This window comes from Sesamum indicum, linkage group LG8 (genome assembly GCF_026168435.1).
Source record: "Sesamum indicum cultivar Baizhima isolate 11 linkage group LG8, ASM2616843v1, whole genome shotgun sequence".
In the NCBI taxonomy this organism is placed as follows: domain Eukaryota; kingdom Viridiplantae; phylum Streptophyta; class Magnoliopsida; order Lamiales; family Pedaliaceae; genus Sesamum; species Sesamum indicum.
This window is the reverse complement of record NC_142664.1, coordinates 4881196-4904054: the sequence shown is the minus strand read 5'-3', so window position 1 is coordinate 4904054 and position 22859 is coordinate 4881196. Positions and strand designations below refer to the sequence as shown.

General features: G+C 31.9%; 1 pseudogene; it reads right to left on the bottom strand.

Moving 5' to 3' along the window:
* Positions 1 to 4896: 4896 nt before the first annotated feature.
* Positions 4897 to 5498, bottom strand: LOC105167788 (ethylene-responsive transcription factor 1B pseudogene; annotated as a pseudogene).
* Between the last annotated feature and the right edge of the window lie 17361 nt (positions 5499 to 22859).

Genomic DNA, 22859 nt, shown 5'->3' with positions numbered 1-22859 from the left:
ACCGAACACTCCATAGCACTAGCCGAACTCAATCCAGACGCCATCCCATAAGTGGGTAGGTCATTCACAGCCCATATCAATATGGCATGAATTAGGAATGTCTAGTTTTTTGCATTGTAGAGCGTTAGTACACCCACATGCCACAAATTCTACAACTCCTCGATCAGCGGCTCCAGGTAAACATCGATGAGATGTTTCAGATTGAAGGACCGAGGATTACCATCATCAAGAACATATACTCAAAACTCATGCACATTACTGGTGGAAAATTGTATGGTGTAAGTATAACGGGCCAACATGAGTATGTACGATCGTACTGCCTGTGCGGTGCGACCCTATCTGTGCACAAACTCATTCTAACACTATGAAACTCTACTGAAAAATAGGGATATATTTGGTCAAAATGCCTCCACACCTATCCATCAGACGGATGGCACATGGATCCCTCCTCTGTATGATAGTTGGCATGCCATGTTATTTTCTCGGTAGTCGCTTCTGAAGCATACAACCTCTGCAGGCAAGGATTAATCTGCAGGTACCTAAGAATAACATACGAAGTCTTCTTGCGATTAGCGATTAGGATTTCGTTCCCTGATCGGCTTGTACCTAGCTTATCCACAAAACTTGCACTAGTCCAGATCAATGTCATCCTTCCAGTATAGCATGCAACCATTCTTACACACATCAATCTTCTTAATAGGTAAACTCAAGCTTCTTATCAAATTCTTCATAGTATAGTAATCCTAGGGCAGGGTGTGGCCGCGGGGCAATATATGATCAGCCCATTCGGATATTCGATCATATATATGTTGAGAAATATGGCCCTCGATCTTGATATTCACCAACTTAGCAATAGCCCTCAATTGAGATTAGGTGCAACTGTTCCACAACGGCTGCTTGGTAGCATGCTCTACATCGTGAAACCAATCTGCCAGCCCACACATATAATCATAAGGGCCTCACTGCAATATGAACTAGGTCCTGCATTAGTAGGGCATGACCCTGTATTATCATCAGGCATATCATCCTAGTTATAATTAGAAGACCAAACAATCGTCCCAGCGGCATAAAAAACCATCCTCTGCGCCTAATTTGTGCCGCATCACTCCAAGGCGTACTAGTAACCTCCATAACATGACAAACGAGAGTTTGCTCCTCTTGCACCCTCTCCTCACCATGAAAAGTCGAATTATAATACTTCGGTATAAAACCTTTGATATATAAGTCAAAATTTACCTCATTCGTGATTTTAAAAACTTCATTTTTGCACTTTCGGCAATGGTACTTAATTTTCTCACATATGCATATTTAGACGTGGCCAATTCTATAAATGTAGCAACACCATCCTCAAACTTCGGAGTAAGACCCGCTCTATTTGAAAGGTTATTCTCATACATCCATCTGCTCAAGTGTCTTAACATGATGATGAGTCCTACACACACACATACACATATATTATACCATTAAATTTAATTGACAAAATTATAATAAATATAATCAATTGACAAATAAAGGGTTAAAGTTGTTACCTGATCAAAATAACTCAAATATCAATGAACCTTCGAGAGAAATCGAAGAACAAGAGTATAAAAATATTAGTGGAATAGTGAGAGATCAAAAAAATTCTAGAGAGATTGAAGAAATAGAGAGAAAATAAGAAGAATGGAAGAAGATAGTGAGATTAAATGGAATGAGTGGAACACATTTATATAGAAAAACTTGGAACGATCTATTGAAATGGGTACAGGAACACATATTTACGCCTTAAAAAAGAGCCGGTTATTTAGATTTTGAAACGGTCATTGGGAAGGCTTTAGGCACGATTTTTTTTACCCTTGAAATATAGTCACTGTATTTTATTTGGAACGGTCTCAGTAATACTAAATAAATAATACAAAGAAACCGTTCTAATTTGTACCGAATTTTGGAATGGTTATTGAAACACATTACTTCTTAAATAAAACTAATAATTTGGAAAAAAATTTCGCATAATTGATTAAGGGCGTTCAAATTGTCATTTTTTGGACCTCATTTTGGAATACATTTCTAACTGTCATCTTTTGTACATCCATAGTCACACATATAGGAAAGGTCACTGCAAAACCGTTTCTAATTATAATAATTTATTCCAAATAGAGTTCTGACCCACAACCATTACTATTTTGAAATGGTTTTTGGAACGGTATTTGTAACTGTTTCTTTGAAACTTATGTTGGAACGGTTTGGTCATCCCAAAATTATAACCCAAGAAAAATATGGATCATGACGTCATCTATCAATATCACTTTCTTATGTGTTTCAAAACCCGTTTCAAATGGAACGGAATTTAGAACGATTGCCTTGACCGTGTCAAATCCCACCTTTTTTTTGTAATATAGCTTCCACCAAGATTGATGATCAATTTACAATTCAATTTTCGAAAAAGCAACTGGCATAAAAATTCAAAAGAAACAAACTCAAAATAAAGGGGATGGTTGTTCGTCTTAGGGTGATTGGCGATATGGATGCTCTAAAATACTCTTAGTATGTATTTGGATTTGAATGAAGAATTTGAAAAAAAAAAATTAGTGACTTTATTTGAAAGGAATTTGAAATACATTCATATTAATCAAAACATAATTCAAAATTAGAATTAAAGGATTTGAAATTCTTTAAATTTAAGATTATATATCCAAACATACACAAAGAATTTGTTATTAATCCTTCAATCCAATACAACCTTAAGAGTGTTTGTTTACTTCAATAATTAAACATCCTTTTATTATTAATTTTGATCAATTATTTATTATATCTTTTTTTTTCTTTATCATCCAATTAAAAATTATTATGAATAGATAACTCTTCCTTTGACAAAAAAAATTACAATAAACATTTGAATTATGCGCACATTAAAGGAAAAAATGCAAGTAAATTCCCTGTAATATTATAAATGATTTTGTATGCCTGCAATTACATTGTTCGATCTCTTGATACTTGCAATGCTGTGGAATAATTCTATTTTCAGTCATATCCTCATTCAGGTAGCTGTCATAACATTCTGAGCTTGATTATCTAAATGCATGGCAGAACCACCTCCCTAAAAGAGGTAATGGCTGAATATAATTTAATCAAACTAACTCACACAAACAAACACACACACACATATATATGTATAATGTAGCAATTGAGCATTAATGATGAGATGTACCATAAAAATTATATTAACAATAATAATAATAATATTCCACTTTAATACTTCTTCTAGAGTTAAGCCTTCGATTATTTTATAACCAACCCTCCCCTCAAAAGAAAAAGAAAAAATTATGTTTTTGGTCCTAATTTAGTTCTAAACACCTTATATTTGGTTTTTTTTGATAAATTTAATCCTGTATTGATAATTTTGGTCCTAACGATCAATAGTTACAAGAACAAAAAAAAGAGATCTACTACAGTATGAGGAGAATTGTCAAAATAGAATTAAATTTGCCCAAAAAAAGACTAAATGCGATATGTTTAAAACTAAATTCATCCAAAATTTATTAAATGTGTCAATAGAGTAAATCACAAGACCAAATATGCTAATGGCCTAAAATTACTGGACCGAAAATATAATTTTACCCACAAAAAAAAAAAAAAAAAAGATAGTAAGGTTGAATACTTAAATGAACAACGATTTAAGATGGATATTGCTAATATTTATTTGGTGGGCGGCGGGGGAGGGGGATATGCATGTAGAACAAGAAAATAGAAAATATCATCACTCAATCCACCAAAAATAATATTAACAATTATTAACAAATAATAACAATTTCTTCTTCCAGATTAAGCCCTCGATTATCTTATAACCAACCCTGCCCTAACGCTGGGGGGGGGGGGTTTAAAAAAATATGCATGGAGAACAAAAAAAAATAAAAAGCATATATCACTCAATCCACCACTATATTTGGTCAATACCGGTGCTGAATAAACGTTATTCGATCAAATTAATACGTACTTATGATAAGCTATGCAAATAATTGAAGCGAGTCCATTAACGCATATTGTCATTAATTACTTACGAATTACAATCATCAGACCCCTTAATTAATAGTTGTATATGGAATTCAGCTTTTGAAACTTAAACCAAGTAATCTTTTGAGGAAAGTCGAAATGAGAGAGGGCAGCATAAACGGGATCGAAAAGGCGATACAATTACAGACCTTCAAGAATCTACAAAAGTTGGGGGCTAATATCTAAATGCATGATCATCAAGAGGATAAACCGTAATATAATGGTCAAACAGGAGACAATTTTCAATGATTTTATGGCTTATTAATATAGAGAAAGCCATTATTTCTCTTTTTGTTGTTCTTATAATTTGTTGAAAATATTTAGTTACACTAGGAAAAGAATTACTATTCGCTATAATATTAAGTACTGCTATGATTTAAAAATTATAATAAATAATTATTATTAAATAAATTGATACAAAAAATTAATTGTTTCATCATGAAAAAATTATTTGTCAGCAAAATCTACGAAACAATCATTGCCTGGTTATGATCAATAATTATTTGTAATTAGGACTATTTATTAATTGTCATGTTTAAATGTTATATATATTTCTTATAGTTTTAGATTCACTTGAAGCGAAGGGGAGAGAAAAACATCTGTTTAATTTCTATAAACAATATGTGGTATGAAACTTGAAACTCATGACAAATATCAACTCTACTTTGAGTTGAATTTTCTCTAAAGTTCCTAATTTAATTTGACCAAAAAAACACTGGGAGATGGGCTGGTGAGATCTAGGGTTTAGAGGAGCTGTAAACCAAGAAATAAAGAGAAAGATGCAGCTATACCCCAGTAAGAGAGACTATATTAAATTTTAAAAAAGACCAAAAAAAAAAAAAAAAAAGGACCAAGATTACTCACAAAAACCAGAAACCTGTTGCTGTTCACTCACTAATTGAGCTTTCAGACAAGAGCTCATCCAACAAATCAGATCCCAAGTCCTCAAGAACCAAAACATCCTCTTTCCTTTTACTACTCCTTAGCATCTTGTGCGACTCCTTTAGGGCTTTAGCAGGCGAGGAGCCCTCCTTGCAGCTGTAATTCATCTTTCTAAGCGATTCCACTACTCTTTCTACTGGAAAATTGAGGGGAATCGAAGGGCCTCGTGTTGCGAATGCAGCTTGATCATATGCCAGTGCTGCCTCTTCCTCTGTGTTGAATGTTCCAAGCCAAACCCTCTTCCCGTTCCTTGTCGAATCCCTTATTTCCGCTGCGTACTTCCCCCACGGCCGTTTCCTTACACCGATGTATCGTTTTTTGTTAGCGTTGTGATCTTCTTCTTTTGAATAACTGCTGAATGAAAGGCTCGTGGAAGAGTACTCCATATGTTTTCCTTACAACTGCTGCAACGTCAACCCTTTTAGCATATATATATGTCGATTTACATATATAGAGGAGGTGAGTGTAATAATAGGGTTAGATTCTTGGATTATAATGACAGCCAAGATTCTTGGACAAATGAGATGCCTCGGCTTCATTACAGAAGTCCCTGGGATTTTTATAAGCATGTGATGAGGGCTGGAATATGATTGTACCAGTATTATATTTCAACCTGAAATAATCAGTGACGAAAAATTCCTGAGTACTGGAGCTGGCGTGCAGCAAAAAGCATTTGAATTATTTTTTGTCTATGTTCTTTATTGCATTAATTCGCTGATGAAATTGTTGGTTTTTTATTATTCAAACTGTATAAACAGCTAGACATGGAATGGATTCTATGAAGCGCTAACTAAAATAATTCAACTGTGACTTCTTTTAATGAAGTGCTAACTAAAATAATGAAGCGCTAAATAAATCTTAGCACTATTAATCACAATTAAATAAAATAAAAAAAATTAAAATTTTTACCACGATTAATCAATATTTACCATGTTTTTAACCATACCCAAAACATTTACCATGATTTTGGCATGGCTAATGTTTTGGCAATACCTGTAGAAACCGTGGCTCATGGTCATTGCGAAGCCCTATCTGATTTGTATTTGCCATAATTTTCTTCTTTTGGTTATGGTAACTAACCATAGCAGAAAATCATATTATTTCTAGTGATTGGTCATTTTTTCTGAGTTGTACACCAATCACATGACAAGTATATTTTACCTGCAACATAATTAGTACAAATTTGACCGAGTTTGATCCAAACTAGAATTTTCCGTTGTTATATATATGGTCCCCATTTATTTTTCTATAAATTCCATACGTCAGTTTTTAATTCTTTATTTTTCGGTCAATTCACGAAGACCTCAAGAAAGACTTATAAGATGCCAATATTTATAAGTGGTCAATAACATCCATATATACCGCCCCGAGGTTTTGGTTTTTGACATCTGCCACCCCTGAGAACTTATTTTTTACGAATACCTCCTCTGTTATAGTTTTAACTAGCTAGAGACTGATCAAATCTATAACCTAACCTAATATATATATATAATCTCTAAGAAGTATATATTAATTTCTATCCTATAAAAATAATCATAAATATATAATTAAGAATTGTTAAAAAAAATTCTTGAAATTCAAAATAAAATGAAGTAAAAGGTTATGCTGCATTCAAAGAATAATCATCCTTAATATATATAATAGGGAAAATTGCAAAATTAATCCCGTAACTAAGGGGTTGGCGTTCTTGGTCTTATAACTTTAGCACTGGCAATTTTAGTCCCGTAAGTTTCAAAAGGGTCGCAATTTTAGTCCTTCGCACGGATTGGCCGATTTTGGATGATTTTACCCTTTCTTAGCTTTAAAATGAGCATTTTAGTCAATTTTAAATTATTTTGCATTCTAATGTATTTTCTTGCATATGCTCGGCTAGAATGGCATCAGACCCTAGGTTTATTAAAGAAATATTTGTTTATATTGTATTTAAATAGTTTTTTCACTAACTAAGGAGACTCTATTATAGAATGGAACCGAACAAAAGTTCGAGTTACAATAGGATATACTTTCAGATTCTAAAAGATCGAAATGGAATTTCTTTGTGGAAATTCTGGAAAAGGGAGAAGATTATCTCCAAACACCAAACGAGGGTTCGAGTGACAACCAGGATTATCTCCTGATCTTGAAAAATAGAGAAAGAATTTCATCCTAGGAATTCTTAAAAAGGCCACAAAGTCGGATACTGAACCTCTTACTGAGGAGGAACAAGAAGAATGGTGGAGAATTCACTAGATCAAAAAGGTGTTACCAAGAAATACGGTGAAATACATGTACGTAACCGAAGTCCATGATAGATTACCAGCAAGGAGAAACGAAATGAGTAATTTCCTTCAGTAGTACAATTTTATAAATTATGATTAAATGAGGTAATTGGAAAGAACTCGAGCCAGATACCTCAAAGATCTCGCAAGACTTGAGAGAAATTAAAAAGATAGTTCAAGACTATGAACATAGATTAATTCATATACCTATAAAAATAAAAACATTGAGCCAAAAGGTTGACGAGATCCTTTCAGATCTACACAAGGATCTAACAGATCTGAAGTCAGAAATTGCAGATCTAAAGAGAAACCAAAGGGAGAGCTTGAGACATCTAAATCCAGACAAGAGCGAATTAGAGACGCCCTTGGAACAGTATCTCTTTTGCATTAGAAAGGAAAGGCATTTCAAAGCCAAAGACCAGAGAAGATATGATCTTCACTTCCGTCAGATCAATAAAGTAATGGAGTTAACAAGAGCAGATCTATTAGATTTATAAGAATTGGCGGAATCATTTTCCTAACTTGGGATTGTGGACTTAGTCAATGTTCAAACCAATGAAATCACTCCAGCACTACCACCACCGAAGGAAAGTACATGTTCCAATGATCCTCCACAAGATCATCCAACGAGAGAGTGCGGATTTCCACTCCAACATTTTTGGGTACCAAGCTAAAAGGAAATCAAGGAAGAAAATTCAAGAAGAGTCCAGAAAAATACACCTTGAGCAAGAACCATGCTCCAGTCCTTGCATCCATAAGGCACTATACTTAACTTGAATGTTATCGATTTTTGAAATATCGAGAAATTGATAGATGAATGGTTTGCACCTATAAAGATAACAACAACTACTTTAGAACTCTACAAGGAAAACTTAATAAAACTAGTGAAGTTAAGTTTGGAGGGTCTTGTGAAGATCAGATGGCATAATCCCATACCAAAGCCAGCATCCTCGCCAAAGATTTGAAAGGAGCGATAGTCAAGATACACGTCATCAGAGATAGTTACTTCGAAGGAAGTAGAATTGAAAAAGATAGAGAATATGCACAAGCTCTCTTTAGCCTTGAATTAACGAGTATTTGCACAATAGATGAATATATATATTGGTTTCGCAAGTATTTCTTCTAGAGTGGAGTACAATAGAAGTAGCAGCTCCAACGTTCTTTGCAAAGATATGCAGTCCATGGAGGGAAATATTGATCCAATTGTACAAAGTACCTGAAGGATAGCTAGATTCAGTTGTAAGAAGGATGTTTTTCCTTAAAGACAAACTAGAGGATTTGTATTATCAAGCATCCATGCAGAAAAATGTGAAGAGGCTGAGAGGTAAGATCAAATAGACCCCTCTCTATTGTGATAATAATGATTTTTCAACTATTATAGGAGAATCGAGTGAGCCAAGGAAGAGGAGGAAGCAAAATAGTTTGTTACTCTACCCTAGGAGTTCCAAAAGAACCTCTTTCGGATGAAGATCATGATGGTCGAAGTCAAAAGTCATATCATACAAATTTTGATAGAAAACGGGAACAACAAGGGCTTTATCCCAAGTATCTAAACGAACAAAAGTAAGATGCACAAGAAGAACCCCTACAAGGAAAATTTTTAGACGGGCCCATACCTAAGCCAATGAAAGTTTCAAATACTGCAATTGTTGGACCTGCGGAGCAAGAGGTCATATCTCTCCTGACTGCCCGCAGAAACGTGGTGAATTACAAAAAATTGAAGCAAAAAATGACATCTTAAATGCAATATGGCGATTTGGTACCCATTTACCAATTTGAAAACCTTCCTTCAGACAAAAGAGTCTATGAGGAGAAGATAGAGACAAACTCGGATGAGTCTTCAACCGACTCAGAATAACTACAACGAGGAGATAGGCTTAACCTCTAAAAGCCTACCCTGAATCTTTTCCAGAACGACGATGTCAAAAAATCATGGAAAGAATCATATGCTCAACATTCCAACCTTAGCCCATACGATGGATTTAGGATTGAAGGAATCGGTAAAGTCCTCAACCAAATAGGGCTAAATTAGAGGGAATATCACATAATCACCACATAATCTAGGTAACAATTTCATTCAAACATTTGCAAGATATATGCAGGATAATAAGAGGAATCTGTTAATCTTTACTACTAACTGTAGTAGTGAGATACAGGTTTTGCGAAGAGAAAACGCATTTAAGAGGCCTATAAATTCTCGCAATAAACGTGGTGATTTCAATGCCAGATTAACTCATCTGAAAATGCAAGATAAGAGAAAATTTGGTAAAGTTCTTTTGTCTTTCAGGCTATAGGGATTCACTAATAGAAGTAGCTTATGGGGAATTTGAGGAAGAAATTAAGAACCTCAAGGAAGCATTGCAGGAGATAAAGTCGCTTAGCGAAGAAAGCAAGTTCTCTCTTAAAAACATCAAGAGACTTATTTAGAGAAATTTCAGCGAAAGCCCTCTGGCCTGGTGGGATAGAAACAAAATCAAAGCAACTCCGAAAATTAAAGAAGAATGCAAGTACGAGTATGTTCGATACAAATCTATCCAAATGAACATTGATGATAAGAATAATGCGTAGATGATTATCAAAGAGCATATCAATCTTGAACTCATCAAGCCTGCAATCTCTACTCACTGTAAGCTTGGATTTTTGGTAAGAAACTATGGTGAGATGAATAGAGGTAAACCCAAGCTGGTAATCAACTATCAAGGCATATATTAATAAAATATTAGAATTTGATGGTTGTTACATTCCTAGTAGAGCACTTAATTGATTGTATTAAAGGTGCAAAAGTATTTTCTAAATTCGATTGCAAATCTGATTTTTATCAGATTAAGATGGAGAGTGAATCAAAAAAATTTACTGCATTTTTCACACCACAAGGACAATATATATGGAATGTGCTTCCAATGGGTTTAGCTAAGGTACACTAGATATTTCAAAGAAAAATTGATAATCTTTTGAAAGATTATTTTGAGTTCATATTTATCTACATTGACAACATATTGATTGCATCCAAAAATATGAAAGATCATAATCAACATGTTGAAATATTTTGTGATGCATGCAATAAAGAGGGATTAGTGCTTTTTAAAAAGAAAGCTACTGTAGCTATCAATAAAATTGGACTTTTAGGAATTTTTATTCATGAAACAGGTATCAAGTTAAAGATCATATTGTGGAGAAAATTCAAAATTTTTTAGACGTACTCAAAGATAAGAAGCATTTATAGAGCTTCTTAGGAGTTGTTAATTTTGCAGGTATCTTTACTAAGGATCTTGCGAAATTCAAAAAGAATTTTTTACCACTCATGAAGCAAACAGAAATCTAAAAGTGGAAATAACAGGAAATTCATACTCAAAGGGTTCACGAACTGAAACACGTATGCAGTAACCTGCTAAAGCTTGTCATACCACATGACGAGGACGAATTAGTAGTCTACACGGATGTCAATGACTATCGATGGGCAGCAGTGCTCATAAAAAAGACTGCTACAAGGGAAGAACCTTGTAGATATACAGGAGAGTTGTTCTCAAAACAACAAGGCTAAGTTTGGCACATAACGAGAAAGAGTTCTTTGCAATCTGAAAGGCTTTTAAGAAATGGCCTTTATTTTTACTTGTTAAAGAATTCATTTTAAAAGTTATAATACTAATGTTAAATTAATTTTAGGATAAATTGCAACAACCTCCCCTAAGGTTTAGCAGAATTATGAATACCTCTCGTTGTTTGAAAAGTTACCAATACCCCCTGATATTAACGGTTGTCTAACTATTAGCTCATTTCATTAGTCTCTATTATATTTTCTTTCATTTTTTTGTGGTGAACTGACACTAAGTGGATAATATTTTTATAATTTTTTAAATTTTTTCATCCACCTGCTTTGATTTTTTTTTATAGAATTTTAGTTTTAAGAAAAACAAAAAAAAAATGCAGTAAAGATATAGTTGATAATTTCATGCCTCCATCCAAGGATTACATAATTTCATCAATATTATGGGGTATTTGTAATTCAAACAACGACGGGATATTTGTAAGTATGCGAAACCTCAGGGGAGGTTGTTGTAATTTACCCTAGAATTAATTAATATGTGGTTGTCTTACATTCTAATATTATAGAAATGACTCTTTAGTCCTTCAATACATTTTTCCTTCATGAGTATATGTAGGATAAACTACAATGAACTCTCCTGAGTTTTGGTATAATTACAAATATTTTCTCATTATTTTAAAAATTACCAAGACCTCTTTGATTTTAACAGTAATCTAACTAGCCTAATTCATTTGTCTTTGTTAGGTCTCTATCTATTTTTTTTTCCCTCAAAATCTTTCATCAATCTTTGTCTAAATACTATAAGAGTATAGTTGACAATTCAAAATCTCCATCTAAGTATTATATAGTTTCATCAAATATTAATGAATATTTTTATAATTTTTCAAATAATAAGGAGGTTTTCATACTTCTGCCGAACCTGTACCGCATATGTATACATATTAATTAATAATTACAGAACATACTTAATTAGCAATCGGGGCAATATGCTTTTGTAGTCCCATAAGACTAGGGCCGACTCTGTTTTGGTACCATAATTTTGCCATGTGTCATTTTTAGTCCCATTAGATACAAAATCATACTTTTTACTCCTAAAAAGTCATGTGCAATACACATGGCTATTAATTGCCGTTAAATTCCACTAACTTCCATTAACTGTTCCTTTGGGAGGAAAAAATGCACGCGAGGCAGCATAAAATGAAGAGAAAAAAGGCTGACAATCAAATATATTCCTCCATTTATTCTCTTTCTTTATTTCTCTCTGATAGAAACCAAAATAGAACAAAAAAATAACTGCAATTGAGTCAAAAGTGTCAACTTCATTTATACTTAAAATTATAATTCATACAAAAGTTGTGGCAAAACAAGTCACCAAATAAGTATTTTTCTTGCTTTACAAAAAAGCAACATATTCATGAAAAAACATCACATGCTACACAAAAACAAGTGGCTGTTTTGTCTACTTTTTCTCTTCCCTTTATCCTTGGGTTGTTCAGATTGCATTGCAGTGCTCAATGTAGCATATTTTTTACCATATTTCGTAATGATTGTTTCACTTGAATAAGGCACAACAAGACCTGTGAATACTAGAGACTTAGATACAAAATAAAAATTGCATATGATGCAAAACCACTTGAAAAATGTGTACTTGTTATGGGATTAAATAAAAAACCTGGAGGATGGCCAAACATAGGTGGTGGTGCCCTAATACTCACTCTTGGATGCATAGGTGTTGCTGCATATGTAGGAACACTAGGTGGTTTAGAATTGACATTATGGAAATGCATGGTTGGTGCCACAGGTTCCTTTAAAAAATTATTGCAATCACATTAGGCAATGAAAAATAATATATCAAAACCAACATAAAAATTCGCAAATGCACTTGGTGAATGATGGCAACAGATTCACTTGATCCACCACGCTTTAACGAATCTTCAGAAACTGGATCTTTCACATTTGATCCCCCACTTTGAACATTAAAAAACAATGGCTAAGTTACTGAATTTAAAAAGTGTTGCAAGTAGTTTTTAAATTTAAAACAGCGGCTACTAAGTTATTAACCTGTTACAACTTCATCTATATCATCATTCAAAATTGCTCTATCATAGCTTTCTTCCTCTTCTATAAAAATAGGAAGCCTTTCAGTCAAATTGGACAAAAGAATTGAGGTTAATTGCTATAAAAATTAAATGTTTAAAACTTACAGGCATACCAGAACCAGTCTAGGTCACATCCTCTGGTTGGCTAAGTAGGGGACACTCTTCATCGATAAGAACTTCCTCTTGTTGATTTTGGGCATTTTCAGGTTGTGAGGTAACAAGAGCCTGTTCAAACTCATCTGGAGGGAATTTTTCACCAAATTTCTTCCATTTTCAACATTTTATGTTGTGTCCCACTTTACCAAAGCATCTGCATAATCCCACATTCTTGTGTACTGCTCACTGCCATCCCCTTGTATTTCTTACAGACATCTTCTTTGGTCTTGTAGGCCTGTTCCTTACTCACATTACACTGTAATTGTCCCATGATACCTTGTCTGAAGCATTTAACAGTTCTGTTAGGATGAGATCTAAAAGCCTCAATATATCTTTGTGATACCCAATACCTTGACATTCTTCACATGGAGACCCACATTTGTGCAAATGATTAAACTGCTGAATCTAAAATCCCACTTCATCTCTGATCTTCTATGCATTTATATGCCAGTCACACCCTTTGTTTTTGCATCTTGCATACATCCTCCTATTGTTATTTTTTGTTGTGACAATGTTTCTTCTTATCAAAATGGCGTGCAAATGGATAGCGTCCCTAAATTCCTTCTTTTGACTGAATTTCATTCCCATTGCAAATTTGGGATCAAATGTGTCCTCTAGTTCTCTATTCTCGGTCTCCTCATCACTATTTTTTTCCTATCAAATTCATCTTCAGAGTCATTTTCACTGTGGATCATCACTACTTGTCATCTTCAAAATCATCAACTAAACAACTAGCCCATTCAACATCCTCATCTACGTTCTCATCAAAATATTCTTCGTCCTCTGAATAGTCAACAACGTCATCAGCATCAAACTCATCATTATCTGAATCCACCCAACCTTCATTTCCAGTCATTTCACCTTCATTATGCATAGGCCCTTCATCAATCACAATATTTTTCTCTTATCCCTATGAATTTGCACAGGTTCTTCTTCCTCATTCATAACATTTTTTCCCTTATACACCATATTATCCCTCTTAGTTTCAGCAACAATCTTAAGATTGTTAGCCGCCTCAAGATATATCTTAACCTCCCTCCCACCCCTATCTACTATAAACAAAGGTCTATTTCAAAGTTGAGTTCTCTACACTTTTTCAACATATCAATTCTAAAGTATCTTTTTTTCTCCAAATATCTCAATTGTTCGCAACACCATCAAGTACCACCATTGAAAAAGTAGTCTTATCCACAAAGTCAAAAACACTTTCTGTACCCCATCTATGATCAACATTTGGATGAAATATTAATGTACCAGCATGATGAATTCATAAACTAATAAGAAAATCATAGTCACCTTTCAATCCATAACAGAAAAATAATATTCCAACAGTCAATAAAAAGCAAAACTAAGAAAAATTTGTAAGCAAACAATATTCGCAAATCAATCTAGAGGGAAAAAAAAAGAAAAAGAATATAGATTAACACTAATGCTTGTAGTCCTGAAAGTGAATGTCCTCTTATGAGTACCTTTTAAGAATAACGCTAATGCTTGTAGCCTTAAAAGTGTGTTTCAAATAAAATTGCATATTAGTAGTAAATCAGGGAATTGAAAAAATCTATTTCTATCAGTTACCGGACATTATGGAATTGAAATCATAATATTGAACATGAACAACAATTTTTGCAACATGCACTTTGGTTGCTAGTTGAACTTGTCCAAAAGCTTTTTCTTTGCTTTACTAATTGTGTAACCGACTCATCAATTTTTTTAGGCTACCAAAGTTGGAAAATGGGACGATGTTGCATCAGCATCAAGCATGAAAAGCTTTGTGTCTATCTCGACAGATCAACTTCATAATTTTATGAACTACTACTTCTCCAATACGAATTAATGTATTGTCGCAATATGCCGGAAGAAGCAAATATATGGCCAAAAAAAAAAAAAGAATATAGAGCAACAGTAATGTACATAAACAAATAATATCTATAAGTCAACCCAACCACACCACACCAACAACCAAACAAATACACATAAGTAATACCATTGTCCAAAATAAATGTGTTCTGGGAAAAAGGGAAGGTGACCATTGTTTGACTAACAACCAAACAAATGTGTCTATAGAGCATTTCTTGCTTCTCTGGTCTATCACATTTGGATGGAGCGCAATCGGCGTCGGTTCGAGAACGTGCGCCGCGATGCTCGCACTCTTTCTATGACAATTCTTAATGATGTTAGACAGCGGATTATTAATGCTGGATTACGATTTTTTATTAGCTCATGTGGTCTTTATCACTTATGGCGGATCCCTTGGCCTGTTGGGGGTGAAGATTGAGAATGATTCATGATTGTACTGTACTCGTGTACTTCTTTTCTTTTTTAATGAAATTTATATTTACCGAAAAGAAAAAAGAAAAGGGAAGGGGACCACTGTCTCACCAACACCATTGTCTAAAACAATAAAAATCCCCAACAAAACATCACAATGACCCTTTTAGGAAATAACATCAGCAACTCATACAACAAAAAAATAAGAACGTGAAAAGAAAACTTACCAAGAGCTGGGACACCCACAGACACCAACCAAGCGAGTTAAAGAAGAGCCGTTGACGTCATTCTTCCAAGTTACCTCCAAAACAAACCTTGGGTAAGTAGGATTAAGTAAGTATACATGATAAAACAAAACTTTAGGGTTGAATTATTCAATTTTCCCCTAAGGTTTTTTCAATTTTGAAAGGGGAAAAGTGTGAGAGGATTTTTGCTTTGCCCGTTTTTTTCAAATTCTGAAGTGAAAATGAAAACCCCTTCACATGATTCAAATAGATGTTAACACCCACTAACGGCCATGTGCACGGCACATATCACTTGCCGTTATTCTAAAACTAAAAAAATATGATTTTGTGTTTTATGAGACTAAAAATGAAACTTGGCAAAATTATGGTACTAACATAGAATCAGCCCTAGTCTTACGGACTAAAAAAGCATTGTGCCCATTAATGATCATATAATGAAATCTTTTCTCTTCCAAAAAATTACCCAAATTGCATGCGCAATTTCGAGTTTTGACCCTAATTTCTTGTCGTCTTCCGTCGGCGGATGCCAGCTTAGTTGCTTTCTATGAAATGGGATCCAATCAGGAAATGCATATATAGATATAATTAATTTAAAACTAATATGCATTTTTATATGCAATATTGGTACATCAGGAGACTTAGTGTTGCTGCCCACTAATATGCATTTTTATACGCAGTATTGGTACATCAGGAAACTTAGTGTTGCTCTCTGGGCAGGCAAAACTAAATATATTAATATTATATCACTGCCCTAAGCACTGATAATTATCAGCAACATGGAATTAATTTCCATAAGAGGATATCCCATTAATCTCTGATCAGTTGACTCTAGGGTTTGGATCAATTACATTTGAGGTAACTGGAAATTATTAATTTAGTGTTAATTTAGGATCAGGGAGAATTAATTAAAATATTTTTTTAATAGTAATTACGTGCATGATTATATTAACATCTCGATAAACTGAGCAATATATCAATTCAAATAATATATCAATACGACTAACAACAATAATCTTAATAATTTATATAAAATAAAATAAATACATATGTAAAGTGAGATAAATATTCATACATTCCATAAAATCCAAACGTATAATTTTAAATTTGTTAATGAAATCTCAACTTTAAACATTAAGATATCCCATCAATTATGTCCCTCAATTTTGAATTGTGGGTCCATTGGAAAATGGTCACAAATATAACTCGATCATGGTCACCATGACAAAAAGAAAAAAAGAAAAAAAAAAAAGAATATGAAGACAAGTTGTCATGTAAATACAAAATTATCACTGAATATAAAGATTTGAAGACAAGAATTTCGGGGTTTTCATTAATTTAACAGAGAAAAAAATATATATTAATATTGTTACCATTAAAATTATAAAAAAATATAGTTCTGCAGTAAGTTGTTATTACTATATTTTCACCCTTATAGATATTTTGGTTAGAAAAAAATTATTTGATTTGAAATAAATCAATAATAAGTTAATAGGGAGTACATATGAATTTTCTTTGCGAGCGAGTGGTTGGTGGTCAATAGCACCCTAGTTGATGGCATTCCTCTATGCGGCTAAATATTTGTTAAAATTAGCAAATTCGGTGAACTTTTATTAATTGGGAGATATATTTATTAGAAGAAAATAAACGTCAGGAGTAATCGATGTAATCTTTCAGATCACAAAAGGTTTATGTGTAATTACACAAAACCTTAAAGGGGCAGTGTAATTATCCCTAAATAAAATGCATTGCTTTTAAAAAAAAACAAAAAAACAAAAAAGGTAGCGGCTTAAATATATTGTCTTATAATTTTGGCACTTTGACTTGCTTATCCTTTATATTTCTAGAGTTGCAAAATAGTCTAGTAACTTTTTAACATTTCACGATTTTGGTCCTTTCGGTATTGAATTTTACCAAAGTTGTAGGAATAAATTATGTGCACTTGGAATTTTGGCATTTTTATCCTTTATCGTTCTAGGGGTTGTAAAATAATTTTATAATTTTTTTATATTTTGTAATTTTGGTCCTTCCCATGCAAAACTTTGCAAAAATTGTTGGAATAAAACATGTGCCACATTATTTTTTTAAAAAATAATTCATCCATGTTGGGAAAAGTGAACCAATCAAAACAAAAGCCCTAATTTAAATTAACCACATGAGGTGCGTAGATTTATTTCAACAACTGTCGTAAATTTTGACGGAAGGATCAATTGCGAAACGTCAAAAAATTAAAGCTCTCTTTCATAATCTTAGCAAGATAAATGATTATAATGTCAAAGTACTAAATTATATGACGAAAAATATATTTAAGCTAAAAGGTAGAAAGATTTTTTTATTTTGTCCATATAATGATTTTCATACTCTCAATATAGTGGAAATTTTATATAAAAGTTGTGGATACTAAAAATTAGAGAGAACCATTCAGTGCATTATATAATTATCACTAATACTTTTTTCTTACTGATTATATCATTATTGTTCCAATGACAAAATCTATGTTGTCGCTCATTAACAATAACAATTTGGACACAACTCTTCTTCGTATTAAATCCGCACAAGTCACTATTGTAGCGAAGTAAATATTCTAATTATTTAATACATAAAACAATACAAAAAATTTAATTTTGTCGGACATTGTAAATAATCACGATTTAAAATTACAGTGGATCAATACTATTAATGATGGTCAAACATAATCAACGTAAAAGCATAAATATTTATCAGGGTAAAACAGATAATATATAAATAAGACATAGTTTTTAACTATGGTTAAAATATTTTTCATGATTTTACTATAACTGAAATTTTGGCATTACTTATAGAAATAATGACTAATAGTCATTGTGTTATGATTAATTTGTATTCACCAAAATTTTTTATTTTTTTTACTATAGTAATTGTAGCAAAAAATCATATTTCTTCTGATATACTGGCAATTTGTGGCACACTCTATATATGATATAATTATTTAATATTAATTAAAATAAAATATTATAAAGTATATACAAAATAATAAATTAATAATAAATTTGTAAGGAAGTGGTGATACGCAAAAATTAAAAAAAGTTGATAGATCGAAAAATATGATAAACCGAAAGGTCCCTCTCCCTTAATAATAAACAAGTAATTTGTGGTACACTCTATGTATATCCATATTCATAATAAAAAAATTTATCTTTTTTTTTTAATAAAGTATATATAAATCAATAAGTTAATATTATATGAAAAAAATAGTGACAAAAAAAGTGAATTGAAAATATATATTTAAAAAAAAAAGAATAGCTATGAAAAAGATAATAAGAAAGTGGGAAGTTAGATGGATGGGTGGAGAGTTAATAAATAAATCGATAAATTAAATTAAATATTAAAACTGACATACCAACATCATTGAGATACTAATTCACCTTTTTTAAATTATATATAATACAGAATATAGCTAGATATTAATATTCATGATAACTGTCCTTAAATACATCTTAATATCTTACTATTAATACTATTTTTTTTTCCGAAGTCTCGTTGTGTCAAAGCTTTCAAGATTGAAAGAGTTTGCAGAAGTCGAGGTCTATTTTAATGTTAATTAACCTTATTTTTTATTTTCATTATAATATTTGAGTCTAATTAGTATACGTTCCAAAACGATGCCGGTCCGAGCTAGACCATGCCTTATGATACACAAGTTTAGGCAACTTTCATTTCTTAATTCTTTTTTCTAGCATTATTATTTATCAAATTCTATTATAGTCCAATAAAAAATAAGTTTCCGATTTGAGGTCGGAATTCAGGATTATTAGTCTTACGTTTATATCCTTGTTTCGTCTTAAGTCGTATGTGTTAACGTTAAAATATGTTGAAATAAATTATCAATTAAAAATTCAGATAAATTGGTAATAAGTGTGCGGGCCCATACCAAATTTGAAATTTATGCATCCTGATGAGTCGATTCAAGATATTAAAAATTTATTTCTTATATTTTAGATTAGCTAAATGGGCCGGAATATTCTGAGTACGGGACGTTAGGAGATTGATTCACGTTCAAGTCTGTTGTGTCTAAACCTAATAGAATTGAGTTTAAGCTACTTAAATGCTACTCATGCCTGTAAAAAGGGGTCTTCACCAGATATAAGTCACAATATACACATAGCACATTGGAAGGACTCACGTCCAAAGCAAGTCGGTCTATCTACCACGATGAAGCTCTACAACCACGAAGGTTCCACATTTTCTTTTTACATCAAATTCTCAAAGTCTTGATACCAAATTTCAAAATGACACGTAGTTTAGTCCACAGAGTCGGAGGAGATTATGCATCCGATTCAAAACACAAGCGTGAACCCTGGAATCAACATTTGGAGAGAAGAAGAATAAGTGCAATCATTGCTTTAGAGATTGTAGCCCTTTTCTATTTAAATTTAAATTTTATGGTCCGTATTCTTTCTAGTGTCATAATTCTTTTTTGCATATTCAGAATTTATACGAATAGTGGATTTTATATTGGTTCATCTACACTTACAAAAGTCGATAAGAACAATTCAAAATTGACTTAATTGTAGCCTTGCAATACCTAAATTAAAAAGATCGGCACGAGCTAAAACTCGATTGTAGATAAAGCAAAAAAAAATGTACCTAACATCAAAAGAATCTGTATCTATAAGAACGACGGATTTATAAATTTTTCATGAAGCATTGACTCAGCATTGATCGGACGATCATATAAAGTACATTATCGAGTTATGTTTGACCGGCGAGATTCAACATTCAAGTCACTAATAAAGCAATTGGATAAAGAGCCATTTGACATTATTAAAATGATTTTTGGGGGCTTTGAAGAAGTTAAAGGGATAATTACATCTACACTACTAAATATATTATCTGTTTACACAAATTATCTATATTTTTTGAATAATTACACATACACCCATCAAAAACATCAATTTTATCTATACAAACCACCCTATTTTTCAAAAATTATACATAGACCCCAAAAATGTTGACATCATTACACAAACTATCATTGTTTTTCGACTATTAAAAGTGATTTTTATAATTTTGCAAGAAAATGAGAATAATTTATATAAATAGATCTAAATTAAGGTATAAATATTATTATCCTATTACTATAATAATATTCATAGTAAATATGATGCAATTCATCCTCTTGAATAATTATTGACAAAAATTGCATGCATCGAAGGTTAAACAAATTAATAATAATATTCTTATCAAGTTGAAGCTCAACATGGGGGAAAGTAGCACGTTTGTTCCTATAAGTTAGATCCATCTCACTTTTAGTTTCATTAATTATTAAATTAATATTTTTAGTCCGTAACTTATAAAAATTAATACTTTTGATCCCTATTCACTTTTTTTTCTATAATTGAACGGTATAAGATACATGCCTAACATGTGGCCATTAAGTATTTTGGTTTGAGAGAAAATTGGCCCTTCTTTCAATAGTACCATATGAATGCTCCATTTGACCTATACTACTTTACTTGTAGAAAACATGAATTTTTATATTGTTTTTACGTGGTTTCAACTTACAGAAATATGAGAAGTGTGGGGTTTAAAACCCCCCTTTCTTTGCCTTAATTTCCTTCAAGATTTATTTTTTCTCCTCAAGTATAGTTATATATTTCTACCTAAAAGTGCTCCCGAGCTAGAAAATGTATCAACTTTTCCTCCTGTTGGAAATACTTAATGGCCACATATTGGACACGTGACCTACGTTAAATTGTATAAAAAAAAAATTGCTCTTTCTTATAATTTTGAGGACTAAAATTACTAATTTTATAATAAATAAGACTAAAAATAAAATAAATCTAACTTATAAAACCAAAAGCACTATTTTCTCCCAACATGGATTCCTGCTGTCAGCAACCTCTTAATCTTATCAAGGACAACAATTAATGTAATGTAACTCATAAGATTTCATCACGTCAGCAGATTTTATTTGTCACTTGCATCAAAGTCAACATGAGAAACAACTCAAGAATTTTTCTATTCCAACCAATAATTAATATTAATTGAAATGATTTCATTTTAAATATTTTTATTAGATACCAATACTTAACAATAATAATTATGATAATTATATATTGATCAATAATATTAGATAAATAAAATTTTAAATATAATTGAACAACATCCAACGCATATATATAAAGTATCAAGTGTACATACTTTGAAATTAGTCTACAAAATAATATTTTGTAAGTTTTTTAAATTAAGCAAAAATCAGACAACATTATTTTTTTCTCGATAGCATGTGATTCATTACATTATTGATTATATTCAGATTTCAAAATTAATTCAATACGTCAATAATTCAATTTAACGAATACGTTCAAACGAGATAAATGAACAACAATTAAACTACTATAAAAGTAGAATATTTCATCTTACTTATGACACTTTACCTCCTGAACTTTGAATGATTCCTTAACTTGACACAGCAACTTTAAAAATATTCACAAATAAATAACACATAGAATGAAATTCTTGTGATTTGGCTCTATTCCTTCTCGATTGATATATATGTGATCCATTTTGTATCCGAATCATCAAAATTATTAAATCATAATTACATAATCATACATTGTCAAATTCTAACATGGAGTAATATAGAAAAAAAAATATTTGAAGATAATTAAGGGATTAAAATCGTAATAATATTTTATATTTTTTTCTAATTAAATATATTCATATCCAGATTTATGTTTTTAGAAATACATTTTAGCATAAACAGCTAATATTAATTAATTATATGAGGCTTAAACATAAGTTGATGGTTAGGTACTGACGTTAGAAAGCGGAGATTTTATCTTCCAAATCAGAATTTTATCATATTTAATATATACACATTATATGTACAAAATTTAAATCGACCACACTTACCAGCACACATGCAGAGACATATCGAAAATGCTTTTTCAAATTTTACTCAGAAAATTAAGAAATAAATTAAATACTCTATAATTAATTACATTGTGTTTTTATGTCAGGTTGGACATATCTATGTGCAATATAAAGTTAAATTATCTAATTTGAACCTAATTTAATATACTTATTTTGTAATAATTTTGATTTAATAATCTTTAAATCATTGTATATATAATACACATGCCTTAATTTATTATTTTTAAATTTTATTGAAAAGAATTAAATTAATTGATATTACATCCAGTCAAAAGTAATAAAGTTTAGATAGCCAATGTGATTCCGATCGAAGGTCCCCATGATCTGGTGATGACTTGGCGACGACCTGGATGTTGATCTAGGGATCTCTTAGGATACTAGTCCAATTGATTAGCGCGAATTG